The 24,778-nt window shown below is 38.5% G+C and overlaps 1 long non-coding RNA gene across 1 annotated transcript; it reads right to left on the bottom strand.

Moving 5' to 3' along the window:
• Positions 1-17,780: 17,780 nt before the first annotated feature.
• On the bottom strand, positions 17,781-21,338 carry LOC146573991 (uncharacterized). The gene is made up of 5 exons (XR_014892563.1): positions 21,223-21,338; positions 20,745-21,075; positions 20,365-20,630; positions 19,313-19,399; positions 17,781-19,192 (listed from the first exon to the last, which is right to left on the bottom strand). It is a non-coding gene; the product is annotated as an uncharacterized LOC146573991 (long non-coding RNA).
• Between the last annotated feature and the right edge of the window lie 3,440 nt (positions 21,339-24,778).

Here is a 24,778-nt window from a genome sequence, read left to right as displayed (position 1 = left end):
TAATTAACCTCTGCCAGTCCCAGCTGTGCAAAGCCTATCCTCGAACCAAGGAGCAGCACTGTCGACACTCCAGCACATGTTGCCGCATACCGTATGTTGTTAACTTTGTAGGTGTTAAATTTTTAAAGTAATGCATAATTTCACTTCAAAAGCATTAGCATTCATCTGCATGCATAAGTCTGCTAACCCTAGCCTTAGGTTTCAAACTGAAAGAAAAGCAACAGTCACAGCTTGCACTTACTTATGTATGAGTGCTGTACACAGATTTTGCCCTTATGCAAATAGCTCCTCTCATCTTGCTTTGCAGATCGACTGGGATAGCACTGCTTAATATATGAATTTAAAAATGTTTAACGTGATGAGTGTGTTATATAATGCTTTGGTTGACTAGTGAACCCTAAATTGCCCATTCTTTGAGAATAACATCTGAACCTTAGGCAACTAAATACATTCAGAATATACTTATTTTTCATCTTATTGACCAATGTAAATTATGTCCACCTTCATTGTTACCCCAGAAGCATGCAGTGGCTGACATAACCATTAAAAATCACTACTACACAACCATATTTCATTTCTGGTGTATTTGTGCATTTATCCAGATTTTCCACTATGCACTTTCCAATTCAGCATTACTGAAATAAAGTTAAACCATAGGGATATCCAATGAAGTTGACAGTGTCCTTTTTTCCCCTTTTTTATGCAGTAGTGGTTGTGGTTTCGGGCATATCTTGATGACATGTATAGCTCCAATGAGACTTTGTACACTTTCAAAAGGTCTTTTGTGTGAGTGTGTGTGTTTCAGAACCTGGTTAAGGGTCTGACATTGTAAGACATGGAGAATAGACTTTTGTTATGGAAAGATCAAAGGCAGACTTGTCATTGTGAATTCTTACATCTCTGTTCTGCTGGAAGCTGCGGGCTTTTGAGTGCTTCTTAAAGCGCTACAAAAATTGTGTGTTTTGCATGTGGGAGCGAGCATGCTTTAAAGAAGAAGAAATCATCAACTGGATTCTTCAGAGAGCAAAAGTTTATATTCTCGTACAAGTTCGGCATGTCCAAAATCACTATCTGGTTCTCTGGCATACACGAAACATGGTGGTCACATTGTTCTAAAACAGATGTGCCAATAACGGTAATGCATTACAACAGAGCAACAAGTGGAAAGAGGCTTCTCCAGGATAATATACGGTTATATATAATATACTCCACCATGTCGGCTTTTTATGTCCAAAATCATCTTAACTGGATGAGAGTGTGGAGTGTTAAGTTATCAGCCCATGCTGGTAAGCTTGCTACGACGCTGGAGCCATAAAATGTGCAGGTGGAAAGCTCTGACACTCATATCTGCTAATTAGTGCTAATGTAAGAGACTAATAAAACACTAACGCTGGGGCACAAACTTCTTAGATAATCAGCACCCTGCAGTCAGCCATAATTTTAGTGAGATAATCCACTAAAGTGCTCTAAAAGGCACCACAACCAACAATAACAACACACACACACACACACCTACACACACACACACACACACACACACACACACACACACACACACACACACACACACACACACACACACACACACACACACACACACAGTGAAGAGGTCCACTTTAATGACTTGAAATAGTGAAGGTGAGGCCAAGCAGCTCCCTGTGTTAGGACCCTTATCTCCAGCATCCAGATGGATAAGTTTCAAAAATTCATCTCAGTCAGATTTGTTATGATGGGGGAAGCTATTCATGAAAGCCAAAACTGTTTTGGTACCAGAGTACATTTTTAATGGTTCACAGTTCAGCATTCTAATCCGCGAGTTTATGAGTCAGTCTCAAGTGGCACCAAGAGAAACTGCAGTCCTTGCCATTTCTGCCAGAATAGCTGGCCTTTAAGTAAAAGAGACCGGCTTTTAATAAACTTGTTCTAGGTATCTCACATTGTCAACAGCCACAAAATAATTTAAGATTTGGTAAAGAAAACACAAACACAAAAAGATTTTTAGCTTTCCAGTTTAATGCATGTAAACTGGATAGCTAGTCATTTGCATATTTATGAAAATGTTGCCTGCACTGTGACAGATGCATGTGTGCAGCAGCCTTTGGATCCCTTAAAGTAATAAAGGAGAAGCTGTATAAAGCAGTTTTGATTGAGAGATATTTACAGATTCTACCAACAATTCTACATCAAACACAGAGTTTTTATTTTTTGAGTCATTGTCTGAGTCCGTCATTCCTGATCATATGAGTTTAATGCATAGTTGATAATTGTGGCTGAGAGTAATGTAAATGGTAAATGAACTGATACTTGCAAAGCTCTGAGCTCTACTCTAACTGAGCACTCAAACCATCATTCAGACAATCACACACATTCATGCAAGTGTTTTATTCTATACCCAGCACCTTGTCTAACACACACATACACATTCCAATGGATGCATCAGGGGAAACTCAGGGTTCAGTATCTTGCCCGAGGATACTTTGACACGCTTTGACATTTGACACTAACTTTCTGATTGGTAGACGACCCACTCTACCTCCTGAGCCATAGCCAACCCATCTTCTGTGGCAGAACGCCACTTATCCCTCTAAAACGATTGACTTGGACCGCACAGGGTCGAGTAACTAGTTAGCATGTCACAATTTCATTCATTATCGGAATTAACCAGACAAATTGCTCCACCAACTAAGAACGGCCATTCAGGGGAGCCACCCACAGAATCGAGAAAGAGCTATCAATTTGTCAGTCCTTACTGTGTATGAGTCGGGTGAACTGACAAGTTAAAACACTGGAGAATCATGAACAATTGTTCCACTGGAGGTCATGATTCCTGCACCTTATTTCATGACAAGCATCATATATATACACTCATATATACCTCAGTCAAATGTCAGCCTCATTTTAGCAGTGAAAGGAACTTCGGGGACCAATGAAACCAGATGAATTCTTCTACAGATAACAAATGTACAGTACAATTTAGGTTTCCCTATCCATGGTTGTTGAGATATGTCAAATGATAGATCAACAAAACATCAACATCAGATCAACAAAAAAGCATATAGTGCTACTAAAAGAGAGTAAATTATTTTTGTGCTACACATTATCAGAGACAGTAGTCACAATTTGTCTTTTCATAGATGAAGGCTGTAGCAGCTGAGGAAAAACCATTGAAAAAGCTTGAGTATCTTAATGTGATGCTGCAAAAGAAGAGGCAGAGACAGACACCGAAGTAGTATTTGATAAACTGCACCAGAAATTAGCTTGTTAGACATTAATTTGCTCTCATAACTAATGTCCTCACAGCAGGACCGGTCTGTATGATCATTGCTTGTGTCAGGTCTATAACCTCAAGCCAAAGCATAACTTTTGCTCTATAGGTTCCCAGAACCAATTTAAAAATGGCCCAGATCTCCCCCTGGTAAGTCTATTCATTTGCACTATGCAAGCAGCATGGCAGACTTATGACATAACCATAATGGCTAATGTAATTAGTCTATAGTTATAAAAAGAATTGCGGTAATGAATTGTTTAATTCTGGAACCAGAGTAATCCGTTTTCCCGCTAAGTTCTAATATCTCATTGTAACACATCCTCTCTTAGAGGAAATACTTACTTGTTGAACACTGGAGGTATTTGTAGTGCCCAGTATGAAGGACAAATCCTATATTAACACATAAGCACACCGTGGTAATAACAGTCACACAATCATGCACAAATACACACATACAGAAGATAGCATCATAACTCCCTGTCTTGTTGGGCCTGTCTGTCTGATCTCCCCCTCAGGCGAGAAGAAGAGGGGGCAGAATGGAAGGACTCTGGGTGGGAGTGCCTCGGGTCTTTTACCAAGGGGCCCATATAGACTCTTCTGTCTGCTGGAGGGTGAAATGAGCCCAGGCAGAGCATACTGAGCAGTGGCTGGTGTAGCGAGACAAGACAGGAGGTTCTCCTACCTTTAGCCCTCCTGCATGTTTTCCAACTGATAAATTGCATATCTGGTCTAGGTGTGTGGAGCCGGGACGGTCCATCAGTTTTTTGAGTTGTGAGGCACTCAGCTGGTGAGTGTGTAGGATCGCCGTGATGCTATTGGTGGTGGCTGTGGACATACCAGCTGAAAATTCACTGATTCACTTGTGTTGCTCAACACCAATCAATAAAGCTCAGTAAACTAAAAGGAATGAAATATATCCTTTCCTCTACTGATAACAGATATTAGACATTCAGTATATTATGCTGCTGTAGAGCATGGATAAGCCTAGAATTGTGCAAGTCGGTGGTAAATGTAACCTACAAGTAAACAGCTCTTTTAGAAATGTACAGAAATCTTACTGAGGCTATTTTATGCGGCACAATAAACTACAAAATCTAGTACTGTTAACAACCCAGTTCATCACCTCTCCCCAAGAGCAAAAAACCAACAACTTTCATCAGATTGATTTAGATGCAAATGGTGTACTCACACATGGTAGAAAATGACACTTGTTTCCTATTTTCTTATTTTTCCCCCCTCTGTGCACTGCTTTGCAAATTAAGTGGAGTGTTTGTGACAGCTTGATGCTGGCGGAAGCAACAGCAAGCAGAGCTTTGGATTGCAAATGTTCCCTGAGGGGGCCGGCCCCAGTTTGATATACTTAATAAACTTCAAATCCGACAGGCTGGCAGAGGCAGCACGCTTCTGCTTATTTCTCTCCCTTCCCATAGTGAGATATGGGGCCCTGTGGAAATGGGAATGGGAAAGTTTAGACAGTTTTTTAGAACAGATCAGCTAAGGAAAGTGTGTGTGTGTGTGTGTGTGTTTGTGTGTGTGTGTGTGTGTGTCCTTGTTATGGATTATTGAGCAATACACTGTAGAAGTAAGGGACACGATATTTACGCATTATTAGCAAAGTGTTAATAAAAGCATGCATGTACAGGGGATGAGCAATTATATATTATATAATATATAAAATATCTCCTCCTAAACTTTCATATTATATCGTTTGTCATCAGTTTGTCATATAATATTCAGGAAACTTTCAGGCAAGTGAGAGATGCTGATTAAACTGTAGTATTTTCTGATGGTATCATGTTATGTTTGTTAAGGTTTTTACATTAAATGGTAAATGGCCTGTATTTATATAGCGCTTTACTAGTCCCTAAGGACCCCAAAGCGCTTTAGATATCCAGTCATCCACCCATTCACGCACACATTCACACACTGGTGATGGCAAGCTACATTGTAGCCACAGCCACCCTGGGGCGCACTGACAGAGGCGAGGCTGCCGGACACTGGCACCACCGGGCCCTCTGACCACCACCAGTAGGCAACGGGTGAAGTATCTTGCCCAAGGACACAACGACCGAGACTGCTCGAACCGGCAACCTTCCGATTACAAGGCGAACTCCCAACTCTTGAGCCACGATCGCCCCTGCACAGTAGCTCTACTGTCAGTTTGAACAGTTTGAACCCTAAAAAGATTAAGAATCACCACATTACTGGCTCTATGAGGCTATAGTTAAGCACAATTAAATGCAAATATTAGCATGCTAGAAAAAATGCCAACAGTGACAACTGCTTCAATGTGACTTTTTTGTAGTTATAATAAAGATAGTGAGAAGGTGAGGCAGGTTTTTACTTTATGGACAAAGTATTTTGTAGTGGGTGCAGTGGGGAAAAGAGTCATCATCATAATTTAAGTCACAATGCCCCTTTGATAGATTTACACAATTGAATTCAACATAATATAAGCAGGTATTACACAAGCTATCATATCTGATTTTGAAACCTTACGGTGTAAAGGTAGAATTCAGTGAGTACGCATCAATTTAAATTTATATTTCTGTCTGCTACCCTTAATGTAACTAATCTCTGACCATCAGAGATTGGCAGTAAGGCGTTACTGTAATCAGTATGTGAGAGTGCCTCATGACAATGTGCGACGTGCGTGGCAGCAACCAACGTGTGCAGATCAACAATGGATAACATGGAGTGCGGGAGAGAGTATGCAGCGTTTAAAGCGTGGACGTACGTACATTACTTTAAGCTTTAGTTACCATTAGCGTCCGCTGTACACTCTGCGTGGGAAGAAAACTTCTTTCTACAGCGAAAAATTAAACTTCAAATCTAAGTGAGCATCTAGCAAGCCGCCGCGAGAATGTGAAATTCACAGAGAAACCCCCGGATGCCCTCAGTGACATGACCGCTGCTGCACCGGGCAAACCTCCACCAGCCCCACTCCTGCTAAACAGGTGAAAATAGATTTAAGAGCGACAGGATTTAGTGCTGCTGAGTCTTTGATTTTATTTACTTTTTTGCTGTGTTTAACTGTCATCTACAGGGAGTGCAGAATTATTAGGCAAATGAGTATTTTGTCCACATCATCCTCTTCATGCATGTTGTCTTACTCCAAGCTGTATAGGCTCGAAAGCCTACTACCAATTAAGCATATTAGGTGATGTGCATCTCTGTAATGAGAAGGGGTGTGGTCCAATGACATCAACACCCTATATCAGGTGTGCATAATTATTAGGCAACATCCTTTCCTTTGGCAAAATGGGTCAAAAGAAGGACTTGACAGGCTCAGAAAAGTCAAAAATAGTGAGATATCTTGCAGAGGGATGCAGCAGTCTCAAAATTGCAAAGCTTCTGAAGCGTGATCATCGAACAATCAAGCGTTTCATTCAAAATAGTCAACAGGGTCGCAAGAAGCGTGTGGAAAAACCAAGGCGCAAAATAACTGCCCATGAACTGAGAAAAGTCAAGCGTGCAGCTGCCAAGATGCCACTTGCCACCAGTTCGGCCATATTTCAGAGCTGCAACATCACTGGAGCGCCCAAAAGCACAAGGTGTGCAATACTCAGAGACATGGCCAAGGTAAGAAAGGCTGAAAGACGACCACCACTGAACAAGACACACAAGCTGAAACGTCAAGACTGGGCCAAGAAATATCTCAAGACTGGTTTTTCTAAGGTTTTATGGAGAGTGAGTCTTGATGGGCCAGATGGATGGGCCCGTGGCTGGATTGGTAAAGGGCAGAGAGCTCCAGTCCGACTCAGACGCCAGCAAGGTGGAGGTGGAGTACTGGTTTGGGCTGGTATCATCAAAGATGAGCTTGTGGGGCCTTTTCGGGTTGAGGATGGAGTCAAGCTCAACTCCCAGTCCCACTGCCAGTTTCTGGAAGACACCTTCTTCAAGCAGTGGTACAGGAAGAAGTCTGCATCCTTCAAGAAAAACATGATTTTCATGCAGGACAATGCTCCATCACACGCGTCCAAGTACTCCACAGCGTGGCTGGCAAGAAAGGGTATAAAAGAAGAAAAACTAATGACATGGCCTCCTTGTTCACCTGATCTGAACCCCATTGAGAACCTGTGGTCCATCATCAAATGTGAGATTTACAAGGAGGGAAAACAGTACACCTCTCTGAACAGTGTCTGGGAGGCTGTGGTTGCTGCTGCACGCAATGTTGATGGTGAACAGATCAAAACACTGACAGAATCCATGGATGGCAGGCTTTTGAGTGTCCTTGCAAAGAAAGGTGGCTATATTGGTCGCTGATTTGTTTTTGTTTTGTTTTTGAATGTCAGAAATGTATATTTGTGAATGTGGAGATGTTATATTGGTGTCACTGGTAAAAATAAATAATTGTAATGGGTATATATTTGTTTTTTGTTAAGTTTCCTAATAATTATGCACAGTAATAGTCCCCTGCACACACAGATATCCCCCTAAAATAGCTAAAACTAAAAACTACTTCCAAAAACATTCAGCTTTGATATTAATGAGTTTTTTGGGTTCATTGAGAACATGGTTGTTGTTCAATAATGAAATTATTCCTCAAAAATACAACTTGCCTAATAATTCTGCACTCCCTATAAATGTGAGGTCATCTGGCTGAAATCTGGCTGAAACTGAGTCATGCGACACAACAATGATCTCAAGCACAGAAGCATATCTGGAACAGAATGATTGAAAAAGAAAAGAAAAGAAACAAGGTTGCAACTGCCCAGTTGAAGTCCAGACCTCAACCCGATTTAACTGCTTTGATTTGACCTCAAGAGTGCTGTGCATAAAGAATGCCTGTGAACCACAATGACTTGAAGCAATCAGGAAAAGTTGGTCAAAATTGTTCCACAACAAGACTGATGATGTTTCTCAAGGTTCACAAGGTTGTATGCATAGCTCATGAAACATGTTTGTTAAATTTTCTTTCTTTGTACAATATACCACTAAATCAGCCCTTATCATCTAAATAGTTTGTGTTCACTGACTCTAATTAGGGATGTCATGAATTTGGGATAATGAGCTGTGAAGCCTGAGTTCAATCTGTTGATTGGTAAATTTATACTGCAACTGGCAGCATCATTGTCCTTCCTTACTGCTTGCCTTTATCTCTTCTTTTAGTCTGGAAATAGCTGGCATCATTGGAAATGCAGAACATGGGCATTTTGACAGGAGACTCTGAGGTAGCTGTGAGCATTTCCCTTGTCTAGATAATGGGGTTTAAATGGGATATTCAGTTGTGTGCATTCTGGTTAATTGGACATCAAACACAGCATGTACGTGAGAGATTAGACTTCTGAGGATATGTCAGAATAGAGGGGACTACGTATTTGCTCTCTATCAGATACTTTGTTCTAAATCTGTATTATTGGACAAGAAAAGCCTCTAATTCAATTTCTCACTTTAATTTAGTAGGAGGGGATTAAAAGGAACTCCTGAGAGATGTTGCAGGATTATGTTATGGCACTTTCCTGCTGGTAAGTTTTCACTTTGGAATGGGCCATGGTGGTGGTGCTTACAGATGTAGAGGAGGCTTGGCAAGCGTGTTAATACACACTTTATATATGGGCTGTATATATATATATATATGCATATGCAACTTCATGAGTGCCTAAAGTGAGCAGATTTCTTTGTAAAGAATGGGAGTTTTAATAAAGGTTTACTGATAATACTAGCTCATGCATTGTGTGAGGTCAAATGCTTGAGATGAGTTATTTCACTAGGCACCTTCTAGCCATCAAACTAAATGGAGGTGGTGTATAGGGATCTGATACACTAAAGATGTAAGAAAGACAGGATGTGAGAAGAAGATGAGGTTATTTTTAAAGGTAAGGACTGCTCAGTGACCTTTGACCAACAAGAAATTAAAAGCCTACTTGGAATGTAATAATTTATTTTTTAGTTTTTTTGAAAAGATATTGGATCTGCTATATACACGATGTGAAACTCATGTTATGTTTCTTTCATATTGTAAAATGTCTTGCAAAATAAATTCAAATATACTTACATTTTGTTCAAAAATACATAAAAATGCTAGATAGTTTAGTACAGTTTAGAGGAGGCTACAGAGGTTACTTTGCAACATTGTGCTAAAGTTTATACTTTATGGACTGATACAGAGCAGATGTGGTGTTCATGGTCAGCAGTGATGGTCAAGTTACTTGAAAAAGGTCATTAGTTACTAATTACTGATTATTTCTCCAAAAAAGTAATCCTATTACCTTACTGATTACTTATTTTCAAAAGTAATTAGTTACTTAGTTGCTTAAAAAAATAAATAGATACTCAACCTGAATACATAATAAAGCAATAGACCTTTCAGCCCAATTCTATTTTTTCTGCATAATCCATCATATAAAATGTAATCAAATGGAAAGCCTCTTTTTAAAAATTTTTTATGAGTTTTAATCTTTTAATTTTATGCAAATTGCATTAAGCAAAAATTAAATTATATGAAACTGTCTTTAACTTGAAGAAATTCTTTAACATTTAAACTTATTTTCAGCATATAAAATATAGTAATGTTTTGTGTTTACACTTACTCTTTCAAATACAGGGAGTGCAGAATTATTAGGCAAGTTGTATTTTTGAGGAATAATTTTATTATTGAACAACAACCATGTTCTCAATGAACCCAAAAAACTCATTAATATCAAAGCTGAATGTTTTTGGAAGTAGTTTTTAGTTTGTTTTTAGTTTTAGCTATTTTAGGGGGATATCTGTGTGTGCAGGTGACTATTACTGTGCATAATTATTAGGCAACTTAACAAAAAACAAATATATACCCATTACAATTATTTATTTTTACCAGTGACACCAATATAACATCTCCACATTCACAAATATACATTTCTGACATTCAAAAACAAAACAAAAACAAATCCGCAACCAATATAGCCACCTTTCTTTGCAAGGACACTCAAAAGCCTGCCATCCATGGATTCTGTCAGTGTTTTGATCTGTTCACCATCAACATTGCGTGCAGCAGCAACCACAGCCTCCCAGACACTGTTCAGAGAGGTGTACTGTTTTCCCTCCTTGTAAATCTCACATTTGATGATGGACCACAGGTTCTCAATGGGGTTCAGATCAGGTGAACAAGGTGGCCATGTCATTAGTTTTTCTTCTTTTATACCCTTTCTTGCCAGCCACGCTGTGGAGTACTTGGACGCGTGTGATGGAGCATTGTCCTGCATGAAAATCATGTTTTTCTTGAAGGATGCAGACTTCTTCCTGTACCACTGCTTGAAGAAGGTGTCTTCCAGAAACTGGCAGTAGGACTGGGAGTTGAGCTTGACTCCATCCTGAACCCGAAAAGGCCCCACAAGCTCATCTTTGATGATACCAGCCCAAACCAGTACTCCACCTCCACCTTGCTGGCGTCTGAGTCGGACTGGAGCTCTCTGCCCTTTACCAATCCAGCCACGGGCCCATCCATCTGGCCCATCAAGACTCACTCTCATTTCATCAGTCCATAAAACCTTAGAAAAACCAGTCTTGAGATATTTCTTGGCCCAGTCTTAGACGTTTCAGCTTGTGTGTCTTGTTCAGTGGTGGTCGTCTTTCAGCCTTTCTTACCTTGGCCATGTCTCTGAGTATTGCACACCTTGTGCTTTTGGGCGCTCCAGTGATGTTGCAGCTCTGAAATATGGCCGAACTGGTGGCAAGTGGCATCTTGGCAGCTGCATGCTTGACTTTTCTCAGTTCATGGGCAGTTATTTGGCGCCTTGGTTTTTCCACAAGCTTCTTGCGACCCTGTTGACTATTTTGAATGAAACGCTTGATTGTTCGATGATCACGCTTCAGAAGCTTTGCAATCTTGAGACTGCTGCATCCCTCTGCAAGATATCTCACTATTTTTGACTTTTCTGAGCCTGTCAAGTCCTTCTTTTGACCCATTTTGCCAAAGGAAAGGATGTTGCCTAATAATTATGCACACCTGATATAGGGTGTTGATGTCATTAGACCACACCCCTTCTCATTACAGAGATGCACATCACCTAATATGCTTAATTGGTAGTAGGCTTTTGAGCCTATACAGCTTGGAGTAAGACAACATGCATGAAGAGGATGATGTGGACAAAATACTCATTTGCCTAATAATTCTGCACTCCCTGTAGAATACTTTTCTTATACCGAGGTGTTCATGGTCGATTCAATGATCGTGAGTTGCCCACATCCTGTGAATGCAAAACATGCCGAAATCATCACCTCCGCTCAACTACCATTGTTGACAGCTGGTATGAGGTATTCGTGCTGATATGCTGTGGTTTGTTTTCTCTAAAGGTGGCGCTGTGTAATATGGTCACACAGTTCCATTGACCGAAATTCTTGATCCAGAAGTCTTGTGGTTTGTTCAGATGCGACTTTACAAATCTAAGGCATGTTATTGATGCTTTTATAGAGAAGAGGCTTTCTCCTGAAAACTCAGCCAAACATCCTATACTATCTGTCTTTTTTTCACTGTACTGTAAAATTTCACATTTAACATGGTAAGTGAGGCCTGTTGAGTGTGTCTTGAGTTTTCTGTGGTTTTTCTAAGAATTGTTTCTGTGAGCACTGAGAATTTGGGATGCCCATTCTTGGAAAGATTGTGTTATTGTGTTAGCACGAATGCTCCGGACCAGAAAACTGCTAAAGCTACTGGTTCCAAAGGAGTGCTCGCATCATCAATAACTTGATGATGAATTCATCAAGTTATTAGCTGTTACTTACCCTCTTAAGTCCTACAGAAGCAGTACATGTGTGCTTAGATTAGTGTGCTTAGTTTTTTGCAGGACTGCAGAGAGTCTTGTATAAATTTTCTTTTTCAGAAAATGTTTATAATGTACTGAAAACAAGTGTTTCACACAAAAAGGGCCAATGACAAGTAATTGTTCTTTTAATGTTTGCTGACAGAGATCAATTTTACACATTAGGGCTATAAGCCAATACTTTTACCATCCCTGTGGCCTTTCTTTGTGGGACCTTTTTTCATGTCATCCCACTTGTCTAGTCTCACCCTGTCAGCCATTTCCTGTCAGTCTTTATTGTCATTTGATGCCAAAATTCCCTTGAAATCTGTTCTATTACTGATCTCCTTTTTTAACCATGACAGACATCCATAGTTTTTAGTTGTGACTGACAGATAGTTCTCTCTCCATATAGCCTTACACAGTTAAGAGAATGGAGGCCATGAATGTGTACCTGCTGTATGATTAGAATCTCTAAAAGCAGAATTTCAAGCATGCTAGTGACCTTTCTGCTTAATGCTGCAGAGCCAATGCAGTAAGTGTCTGAAGTCTGGGTGATGGGAGTTTGGTAATTGTGAACCTCTCTTCTCTTCTCTCTGCTGGCTGTTGTGAGGGGAAGCAGTGAGCGTGTGCAGAGGTTGTGAAAAGCCCTACCATTCCCTCTAATAAGCCCCCCTGGGACCTACAGGAACACAGCTGCAAGTACGTGCGAGCCGTCTGTGAAGTGAGAACACCAGCTACTTTTAGGGGGACGCTTAGCGAGGCAAGTGTGAACATTCACGCTTATAGAATAATGACCTAATATCACTCTCTGCTCTCTGACAGGTTATAGCCAAACGCAGCGAGGTTACAATAAGATGTCAGATTCGATGATGGTTCAGCACTCAGTGCAGTATAAAATGTTGCCTTCCACAATAGCTGGAGTGAGGAGATTTGAATGTCTAATGTGGTAATATTAGGGAAGATGCTGGTCTAGTGCAAAGCTTCATTCAGCTGCTGGGGAAATGTTCTCTAATTTAAGTTAAAAAGGATTTAAGACAACTTTTCCACTGGCTTGACAGAGCAGTCCACTTCATCAGAGGTTTCATCAATGACTGACTTTAGTCTCCTGGTATATTGCATGTACGGCGTGTTGCTGAGATTGAGTGCCTTTTTATTTTTAGCATTAAATTATTATTCAAGTATAATTGATGAATCACAGAATGCCAGGAACAAAGTTGTCTTTAGAAGAAGAGCCGCGAGAAAGCTGAGTCACTGAGGTGCAATTTGCTTCTACATCCTGCTGTGCAAGTTTCCAGTGACTTAAGTCCGCATGCATATGATTTCTACTTAACTCTGGCTGTTGACACACAATCCTTTACCACAGCTTGTTTTGGTTTCCAACCAAGGCAGCCAACAAAGGCGAGCAGAAAGTCAACATGTGTTGAAGACGGGTGTATGAGGGCATCAGTATAATTAATTTCCTGGGAGCCTTGGCCCCTGAGCTCCAGAGCCGCTTTCTCTCGTTTTATATCAGGTCCAAGTATCTTCCCCCTCAGAGCTGGTAGTTCTGCTGCAGGGGTCTCCTGTCTTATCGGTAGCCCCGTCTTATCTCGAACTTGTCCCTGCAACCTGACTGTAGGAAGATTAGCTCCTTGCCTCTTGTCAGCTCCCGATTTTTTCTTCAGAGAAAACAGAAAAGAACCCAACATAAGCCAAGATTAAGCTGGTACTATGGGTGTGCTAACTGTGTTTTCCTGTGAGTCTTTCAGAGCTCAGGTGGGTAGTTTAAAGGTTAAAACTGTTTAGTTTAAGCCTTCACTTTCACCAGGTAATTACATAGAGACTAGACGGAAAGCTTTCTTGGGAATATGTGCTACTTTTCTATACACCTGCTTTCTGTTCAGATGATGATCAGGCCCTCCTAAATGTAGATTCAACTTGGATTCCTGATGTCAGACTCTAATAAAAAATACAAGACAGGGAAATGAGTTCGGCGTAAAGTTCACTTTTTACCAGCTGTACAGAACTGTTGATCGGGGTCAGCTGCTGCCTCTGAGCTGTCAAAATGAGAGGGCTAAAAGAAAGACACTGACTGGACATGAGATCACAAGCTCAGCCAATTAGCAGCTGAAAGGCTGGAGTTGAACTCTGACCCTGATTGCTGTAGTTTTATTCTGCAGAGACATCTCATTTTGTTCATTAAGCCGGGTGTGGTATATTCTCTTCATTCTACAGCTTACAATTACACAAGAATCAGAGGCAGGGCAAGGTCTATCTGCACTTAGTCATCATGACATTGATATGTTGCAGAATTTACAGTTTTGTTTTGTTTTGTTTTTGGAGAATATGGGATTTTGTGATTTGGGAACAGTTTTTTTTAGCATATTGTTTCGCTAAAATTGACTTGAATTCAGCTTGTCAGTTGATGGGTTTGTGTTATAGCTGTGTAGAACTGCAGGTAACCCCAAAAACAAAGTATATAGACTTTCTAACTTTCTATACATGCCTTAATCACAGCTTAACTGTAACATAATAGCAACATAACCGCTCTAGGTATGCACAGAAGGTGTCTTATACTCCACTTTATAATAATGTCACACTATTAAGCATTATTAACCCTTTCATGCATGAATTATTTAATATAAGTATTTTTATTCATCTTTACGCATGAAAAGATTAATAAAAAAAATACTTGAGAAAAAAATCCTGATTGAGGTTGTCATAATTCATGCATGACAGGGTTAAATAACAATATTTATGATGAAACACATTGTACATCTATAGTAACATTAAACAACCAGTGGGTGGCAGGGTATGGAGTGACACATCAGTGTCCAATTTAGTGGTTATGTGCAAGTATACCATCAACACTGACACAAATACAAGAAAACAGTCTTTGAATAGCTGTCCACTGTACTGACCACTAGGCTTAAGGTATTAGTAAGGTATTAGCAAATGCTTACTTCATTATTTATATAACATTATTCCTAGGCCTATCAGAAAGAAATGTATGAATACAGACTACGATTATTACTAGCAGTGATGTAGCAACAGTGATAGCTGTACATGGTGCAACAGTAACAGATGGATAAGCATATCTATATTTATAAAAGGAGAAGTAATGATATATATATATATAAATGATGAATTAAGCACTTGCTAATACCTTAGTAATGCCTTACTAATTCTTAACTCATTCACTGCCATTGACGTCTATAGCCGTCAATTGCAGTGTATGAGTCAATGGGTTTAACTCATTCACTGCCAATGGCTGGCAGTGAATGAGTTAATAGTTTAACATTTTTATAATGTGCTACCGATACATGGACTGTTTTATTGATCACTGCTTGTTTTTGTAGTATGGCCTTAGCTAAATTATTATGCTCTGACTTGGAGATCCAGGTAAATTTGCAGAAGCTATTGCTGTGAGTTTTTCAGAGTGAACAAGAAGACAGGAAGTCAGGAAGAATGATGTTATTTTATTAGAATGCAAACTTTGAAAATGAGGAAAACTTTTACCGTCCCCTACCTTCAAATTCTTCTCTTTAACATCAGAAAGGAGATGGGGAATTGAAACTAAAACCCACTTAAAAAAAAAAGTCCATCTGTCTCAAAGTGAGAAAAAAAAGACAGCCCTGTCCGAATTTGCTGATGTGCACGGAAATTTGGAATCACTGTGAATCTCATGCAAGTGTCTGTTTCCCCTAAATATAGCCTTGGTTTATTGACAATGTCAGTGGACAAAGCCAGCAGGGTTTTGGTTCAGCAGGATGACCGTTTGATGAGCATGTACAGTGTTAGCAGACAAGTCATCTAATCTCAGGAAGGGTGGCTAAACCACGTAAAGTTAACACCAAATGTTCTATTTGAAGAAGGCACAACAAGGCAGCTGAATAATCACCAGCAAATAATCCATGTAATAGACATAAAAATACATGATTAGCTGGATTCCCTGTTATTAGAGTCAAGTTATTTGATGAAATATCATTGGTTGTACAACAGATTGATGAAAAGGGGTCAAACATATGCTATATCGACAAAGGTTCTTTTTTCTTTGTATATTGTAGGGTCTTTACCTTACAATGCAAAGCACATTAAACCAACTTTTGTTGTGATTTGGTGCTGTTCATATATATATAAATAAAATCAAATTTAATCAAAATTGAATTAAATTAAGATGTTTTCAGTCCTATTGCCATAGGTGTATAAAATCAAGCACCTACCCATGCAGACTCACTTTACAGAACAATAAGTCATTCTAAAAAAACTCTACTGCTACTGTAATAGGAAACTGTTATTGCAGCAAGTCAGTTTATGACATTTCTTCTGTGTTCTTCTTTCTTCTGTGTTGGAAACCACAGCAACTCGGCCACAAAGTAGCAGACCATGTAATGGTACAGAGCACAGTATGTAAAAGTCGCCAACGTTCTACTGACTCAGTAACGGGCACTTACAAACCTTTACTGGCATTAACATCAGCACAAAAACTGTGTGCTCAAAACTTCATGACTTTACTTTCCTTGGCAGCGCAGCTCCTGTAGGTGGCCCAGTACGTTTGTCCATATAGTATACTTTTGACACTGAAATGTCGTTCCCCTTCTGCACCTTCTCCTTGCCTACACATATCTTTATTTTGTGTTTAATTCTGCTCTTAACAGCTCACATATGCAGCAGAGGCTTTTAAATTTGAACTGGTTGCGTCATTTTCAAATATTTTAGCCATCTGCAGGAATTCTCAACAACACAAGTGGGACTCGTACAGCATGGCAGTGGCTAACAGTCAGTCTGCTGTGTTTGCACAGGTAAACTGTTCGAAATCTTTCATGCTCTCTGTTTATACTTCGTCGTTTTCCCTTAGTTATTTTAATTTGTCCTCATACAAAACAAAAACATAATATGGAAATTCAATTCACATTAAGATGAAAATTAATAATTAATAATAAGATGAATATCAATTAGATGAGATAATGAGATGGAAATTAAGATAAAAACATAAATTATTGGTTAGTAATTTAAAAAGAAAAAGAAAAGGACGCAATGGAAAAAAAAAATCACTTAACTTCTTCAAAATGATGTTTATACCCAAATTTCCAATATTAAATCGATATATCTAACAGTAATGCTATATAGCTGCATGTTAAATACTTTAGGAAATATTTTTCTTGCAGTCACATAAGTGAAGGTGAGTCAGGTGTTTACTGGACCAAAAACAACTGCTGTGTGAGCAGGTGGTACAGCTATCAAACCTCACACCACACAGTGTCTCATTTTGCCCACACTTCAAATCTAAGAAGCTGACAGAAACCATTCAAGCACAAAAGGAACTCTTAAAATGAATAAATCATTTTAATTTCAGGCACACAGAAAATGGGGCCTATACAACATGAACTAACTGGTAATTAATATTTTGCAATTCCCACATGAAGTTACTTGTTTGTTTGTTTTAATTGATGAGCTACATTTAAAAAGTCTTTTAGGTATTCTCACATTCACTTTTAGATATCGATTTAAGTTGGAAACAACATTTTGCGATTCCCAGCTAATTTTATGTTTGTTACCCTGAAATTTAAATATAACTGAACTGTCATCATTTAAATAACACAGGGACAAAGTATTGCTTCCTTAAGTAATAATTTTCAGTGTTTGTTGTCAATGAAGTGCATTCAAAGGTGAAAAAAAATGCTGGGAAAAAAAGAAAATAAAACATGTGTTGCTTGCTACCACATGCAACGCTTTATACATGTGGTTCTATTTTGAGACAGAGACAAGAGACAACTTTGGGATGACTGACAAGTAGCAGCTGGAAGGGAGGATAATGTAAGCCTGGAATACAGCGTCACAGGAAGACTGGTGTCATTCAGAACAGCTAATTAAAACAAAGCCAGCAGTGTTAATGAGAAATGATTGGTGAATGCTCGGCAGCTCTCATTCCTGTCAGTTTAACTTTGACAAAGTTATCATCAAAGAAAGACTTGATGATCTCGAGAAAGTTTGTTGACGAAAGAGGCTTGCCAACCCGAATTTGAAAAGCTCAGTAAAATGTAAACAAAAACAGAATGTTTGCATAACCTCATATGTTATTCACAATAAAACAGTAAAATATATTCAGATGTTTAAATTGAGAAACTGTAAATGTAATTTGTTTAGTTATATATTTTTGCAAATTGGGTTTAAAATTGCATCATAAAAGAAAGTATTCTCATTCTTATTCCGACTATTGTCTACAGAGTGGCCAGTTTACCTAAAAATAAAAAAATAATAATTTAAAAAGTCATGATTTTTATTTCCCTCCTCATTTATATGCATGTATTTGGCTTGGACAACAACAAAGGACGTGCTTTTTTAAAATTAAAGTTTCTCTCCACTCCACTCATGCTATTTCCCAAGTGTTCAGGTTGCCTTTAATATATGAACAGAAGCACAAACCCTCATTTTATAATTCAAATTAAGCAATTAAAGCACAGTAACAAATTCTCTTTCAATTGTTTATGCAGGAGCTAGCAGGAAGAGCATGGCTTATAGAAACTTAGAAACTATTATGGATTAGACTCTCACATGCAATGAAAGGAAATATAGGAAGCCCATAAATATACATTGTACCATTGACAGTAGAACATTTCTAAAACCTACGCATACAACATGTTGGATTAAAGCCACTGAAATAAGAGGATGTGAGTCAACCGAAAACATCAGAAAATATCTTAGCTAGCTTTTTTTTCTGTCTCTTCGGGTTGTGGTAAAGACATGGCCCAATATTTCTCATAAATGAAACAAAAACAAATTTTGTACGACTTTTTATGAATTCCTTTTAATACATAGTATAAATAAATAGATATATTTCTTGTATGTATATAAAGCATATGTATTTGTATATAGATAGATAGATAGCACCTGTTGTCACTAAAAGTGTCATCTTTCACATACACAGTCATTCAATACGTTTTATCATATCAGGTAACATGTCAAAATTAGCAGAATTTTTATGTATTTTCCTCTTAGAAAAAGGAACCAGATCCAGAGATCTCCATATCTTCAAAACCTCTGCTAAACTGACTGATTTTGTCTTGCAAGAGGTCTCTTTCTCTCAGTAGGCTTTGCAGCAGGTTGTTGCAGCAGGAACATAAGTGGGTTGAATTCGACTGAAATTGCTCGGTCTGGCACATGTCTTCTATCACAGAGGTGTTGCAAGGAAACTGATTGATATCCTCTTTTGAATAAACTGGAAATAAACATAATTTTGGGGTCATATTTGTTTTTAACTTTCCATCAGAAAACATGTTACAGTACTTATGATACATTTATTTTCCATTATAAATATATATTTGTGTTCACAACTTACCAGCAAGGTGCAGGGAGATATTGAGGATGGCTTGTAAGATACATAATACTCCTAAAGTTACAATCCCCATCCTCAGGAGTCTTCTTTCTGTAAACATACAGATAAATACAGGGAGTGCAGAATTATTAGGCAAATGAGTATTTTGTCCACATCATCCTCTTCATGCATGTTGTCTTACTCCAAGCTGTATAGGCCCGAAAGCCTACTACCAATTAAGCATATTAGGTGATGTGCATCTCTGTAATGAGAAGGGGTGTGGTCTAATGACATCAACACCCTATATCAGGTGTGCATAATTATTAGGGGCCTTTTCGGGTTGAGGATGGAGTCAAGCTCAACTCCCAGTCCTACTGCCAGTTTCTGGAAGACACCTTCTTCAAGCAGTGGTACAGGAAGAAGTCTGCATCCTTCAAGAAAAACATGATTTTCATGCAGGACAATGCTCCATCACACGCGTCCAAGTACTCCACAGCGTGGCTGGCAAGAAAGGGTATAAAAGAAGAAAAACTAATGACATGGCCACCTTGTTCACCTGATCTGAACCCCATTGAGAACCTGTGGTCCATCATCAAATGTGAGATTTACAAGGAGGGAAAACAGTACACCTCTCTGAACAGTGTCTGGGAGGCTGTGGTTGCTGCTGCACGCAATGTTGATGGTGAACAGATCAAAACACTGACAGAATCCATGGATGGCAGGCTTTTGAGTGTCCTTGCAAAGAAAGGTGGCTATATTGGTCGCTGATTTGTTTTTGTTTTGTTTTTGAATGTCAGAAATGTATATTTGTGAATGTGGAGATGTTATATTGGTTTCACTGGTGAAAAGAAATAATTGAAATGGGTATATATTTGTTTTTTGTTAAGTTTCCTAATAATTATGCACAGTAATAGTCACCTGCACACACAGATATCCCCCTAAAATAGCTAAAACTAAAAACAAACTAAAAACTACTTCCAAAAACATTCAGCTTTGATATTAATGAGTTTTTTGGGTTCATTACTTCAAAATCGTGACTGTTTCTTTTTTAGTTTGCATTTTTCTCATATTCTTACCTGATTGAGCAGAGTTGATGCTGCTTGTTCCAGTTTTGACCTTTTTCCCCCCAAGGTCATGTATGGTGGAATACTCAGAAAGCTCTAATTCTTCCGCCATGAGGTTAACTTACAGTGAGATGGGTTAGTCGTGCCTCAGTTTCTGTGCCCTGGCATCTGTTGTTTCTCAAATGTGACGAGTTGCCTTGACGTTATTTTCTAAAGAAAAAGCTGCTCTTGATTTGAGGAAGTGTTTTCATTGTGGTTTTATGTTGATGAGTCAGCCTCTGGAAAGATTAAATTCAGATTTAATTTTAGTTTTGAAATATGTTTCTGTACATAGTTGATTAATCACATTTATCTTTTTACTTAATTTATAATCCATTTGCATAAATACCCACCCGCCTTTTAAAGACTTCATTCTTTATGCAGTTTAAAATGGTCACAAACTCAACAGAGAACCAATTTGTTAAGGTCTTGAACCAGGCTGGTCAAATTTGCTATAAATTGATCTGCAACAGCAAGCAGTTCATTTTGTTTGTCAATCAATGTTGTCAGCAGATTTCAGTCTACAGTTGTGATTTTGTAAAGGACAAAGGTAAAAATGTTTATTGCAAGAATTTTGATATTCAGGTTGTAGCATCCAGTCGAACTGAGAAGGCCAGAACTGATGGTTGTTGAATGACCTTTATTATTCCTTGCCGTGTATCAGACAACGAACCAACGTAAGAGCTAGACAAACAAATAAAACAATTACCATATTATTCATGTAACACCATCTAAACTGCTCATTACGCTGGTCTAACCGTTTTCTATTAAACTATATAATACATATTATGCATTTCAGATTGCTCAAATTAAATCATATACATTACAAACCTTGTTCCCCTGTCGACTGTAGCTAGAACCATTCATCTTTGTACAATTTAACCATATTCTTCTCTCCCTTTTCTCCGTTAGCATTAGTTTTCCGTTTTCTTCCGTCTTTTTGTACATCAAGTTGTTTACCATTAAACCATTCACTTTCGGTCACACAGGAAGTTACCAAAATAAAAGCACAAATGTTATATTGCGTGAATATGCGCTAGCTTTACATATCCGCCGTTACACTCCCACCAAATTATTTGCTGTTACAAACAAAATAAAACACAAATAATTTCTAAACAGGTAACTTAACAATGATAATACCTTTGTATATGCAACAACAAATTTTCATTGCATTTTAACTGCTTAGTGCATCTTGCTTTTCACAACTTTCTAACAGTAGAACCAACTTATGAACTGGGCGTTCCACTGTAGACATCTTATGCAAACGTTCACCCCTTTTACTAAGGTTTCTGTCTGCAAAGGTTACTTTGACCTTTCTCACAAGTCCATCTTCATCTGTTATGGTGTCCACAACCCTACCAAGTCTCCATTGGGATCGTGGCAGTATTTCTTCCTTGTCCATCACTATGTCACCTACTTGCATATTCCTTTTAGCAGCATGCCATCTCTGCCGAACCCTGATGTTGTGAAGATATTCTCTCTTCCATCTGCTCCAAAATTGCTCCGTTAGGTATTGTACCTGACGCCATTGCTTCCGAGCGTACAGATCCTCTTTAACAAACTGTCCTGGAGGAGGCAAAGCTGTTGTGGTTTTCATAGTTAGGAGATGATTTGGAGTTATTGGTTTCAAACTGTTTGGATCATTGAGATTGTCTGTCGTCAACGGGCGGCTGTTTACTATTGCAGCTGCTTCATAGAGAAAGGTTCTGAGTGATGAATCGGTGAGTCGTCTCTTTGCGAGAGCAAGTGTGGCGTTGAGGACGTTTCTCACAGTCCGAATTTGTCGTTCCCATACTCCACCTGCGTGGCTTTTCTTTTCTTTTCTTGCTTGTTTGGTTAGGAACGGGCCGAAAACATCCATACCACAGTATGTGAAAGGCGGAGAGCGTTCGACTCTTTCTGTGGGGAGATCTTTCATTTTTTGTCCTTCCACAGCTCTCCTTAGTCTCCGACATGTCACACACTGACGGATGTAGTCTGATACTGTTTGACTTAGCTTGGGAATCCAATAACCGCTGGACCGTATTTCGTTCATTGTGAAGCTCTTTCCTTGATGATTTATTCTTTCGTGACAGTGAGCGATTATGAGTTTTGTAATACGATGGTCTCTTGGAATGACAGTTGGATGTTTGAATGTGTTAGGAAGCAATGAGTGTTGTAGCCTTCCTCCCACCTTGAGCACATTGTCTTCGTCCAAGAAAGGATCCAAGTTGTACATTTTGTTGCTCTCATGTAGTGCCTTTCCTTTGCTTAATCTCTTTATCTCATCTGAAAATGTTAGTCCTTGTAAGTTTTTGATAATCATCATTTCAGCATTTTGTCTTTCAGTTACAGTGCTGAGTGACTTTGATTTGTCTCTGAGTAGGAAACGTTTGAGACGTGCTATGGCACCGACAGCATGTGACCAGGATGAGAACCTTGTGAGACGGTCACAGAGACTTACACATACTTGTGATGTTATGATCTCACACTGTTCTGGTTGCAGAGACTTTTGCCGTTCAGTCATTTGGTCAGCTTCTCCTTCTGGACTGTGATCCAAACTAAGACTTTATCAACAAATACCCACATATCTCAGCAATGAAATTGGGAATGGAAAGCCAAGGGCCATGGGGAAGAGTCATAATGATTTGACTGATCACCTACTTCTCATCTACTGGAACCATCAGCGAAAAGAAGAAAGAAAAGAAACGCATCACGCAAGAATGATCTTGATCAAAAGAATTCAACAGATTTATTGAGCACATTTACTTATACTCCCCTACAGCACAAATCCTTTTAATTTGAGTACTCAATATACTTTCTCCAAGTTCCAGCCTCAAGCCAAGATTTTCATTTTATCATTGAAATGTTGCCATTTATATCACTGATGGAACAGATTTAACATTTCATAGTTTTGAAAAGCTCTAAAAAAAATTAGTTTCATACTATTTTTTTCAATATTCTTTTATTCTTTTTATAGCCATAACACAGATTTCTCTCATGATTGCATGCAATTCTTAAAGGTATACATGCATGCAAATTGTATTTACATATGCAAATGATTCAAATTAACATACTCTAAATATGTTTTATAAATAAATGTAAAACTTTTAACATAACCCTGTGCAAAAAAAAAGTCCTCATTTAAAATATTCTTAACAACTAAATGTAAAACAGATGTACAGTATAAGGTAAACACAACAGTTGGATAGTGTAAGCCAGGAACACAGTGTGACAGAAACACTGGTGTCATTCAGAACAGCTAATTAAAACAAAGCCAACAGTGTTAATGAAAAGTGATTAGTGAATGCTCTGTAGTTCTCATTGCTGTCAGTTTAACTTTGACCAAATTATCATCAAAGAAAGACTTGATGATTTCAAGGTTTGTTGGCAACACAAAAGAAGATTATCAACCCTATTCTGAAAAAAAGGGATGCCGAGTAAAATGTAAATAAAAGCTGAATTTAAAGATTTGCAAATCTCACAACCCCAAATTTTATTCACAAAAAACCCATCAAAAACACACTTTACATACTTCACAAGTATGTAAAGTGTGTTTATTAAGCGCAAGCAATCAGACAAGCAATCACAAAGTGGTGTACACAAAAGGCTAAAATAAACATGAACATTAAACTCCCAGGACCTGGCGTCCACATATGTGGACATCACATTTTGGGTTGTCTAGACCAAAATACTAATTTTGCTCTACAAGGGCCTGATATCCACTTACGAGGGTGTTGTACTTCCACTGTTCTATCAAAATGTAAAGCGAATGTCCTCATATATGGAAACAAAAATCAGGTTAAAAAAAACAAACATGTAATTTTTGGTTTTTACATTCATCAGGTCCTAATCAGCCCAAATAGCCAAGAAAATTAAAAATGCATGCCATGAAAGAGTTTGGGTCTTAGGAGGTTAAGTGTGAAAAAAATGAAATAAGATATAATAAAATAAACTGTTAGTTTCAAAATAAGTAAAACATAATTCAATAAAAAATTCTCAGGAAAAGGCCTGTTTGAAAAAAGTTTTAACTGCTTTTTAAAATAATGCACAGAGTCAACTAATTGTAGTTTTGATGGTAAAGTGTGCCACAGCTTTGGTGCCACAAGCTCAAAGGGTCTGTCACCCTTAGTTTTTAGTCAGGTATGGGGAACAACAAATTCAGAGTCTGTGAATGGAGACGACAAGAAGCAGTGTATTTTGTAAAAATCTGAGATAAATAATCTGTGACCTGGCCATTTAGTGCTCTGTATGTTAAAACAAGAATTTTTAAACGAATCCTAAAATCTACTGGGAGCCAATAAAGAATATAAAATAGGAGTAATTTGAACTTGTTAGCTAGAACTTGTTAGTAGTCTGACTGCAGCATTTTGAATAGCTTTGAGGTGTGAAAGAGAGTGTCCGTGGT

Source organism: Mchenga conophoros, linkage group LG5 (assembly GCF_057382185.1).
Source record: "Mchenga conophoros isolate Kocher_MC1m ecotype Shallow Benthic linkage group LG5, M_conophoros_male_GT1.1, whole genome shotgun sequence".
Classification (NCBI taxonomy): domain Eukaryota; kingdom Metazoa; phylum Chordata; class Actinopteri; order Cichliformes; family Cichlidae; genus Mchenga; species Mchenga conophoros.
This window is presented reverse-complemented; position numbering and strand designations above follow the sequence as displayed.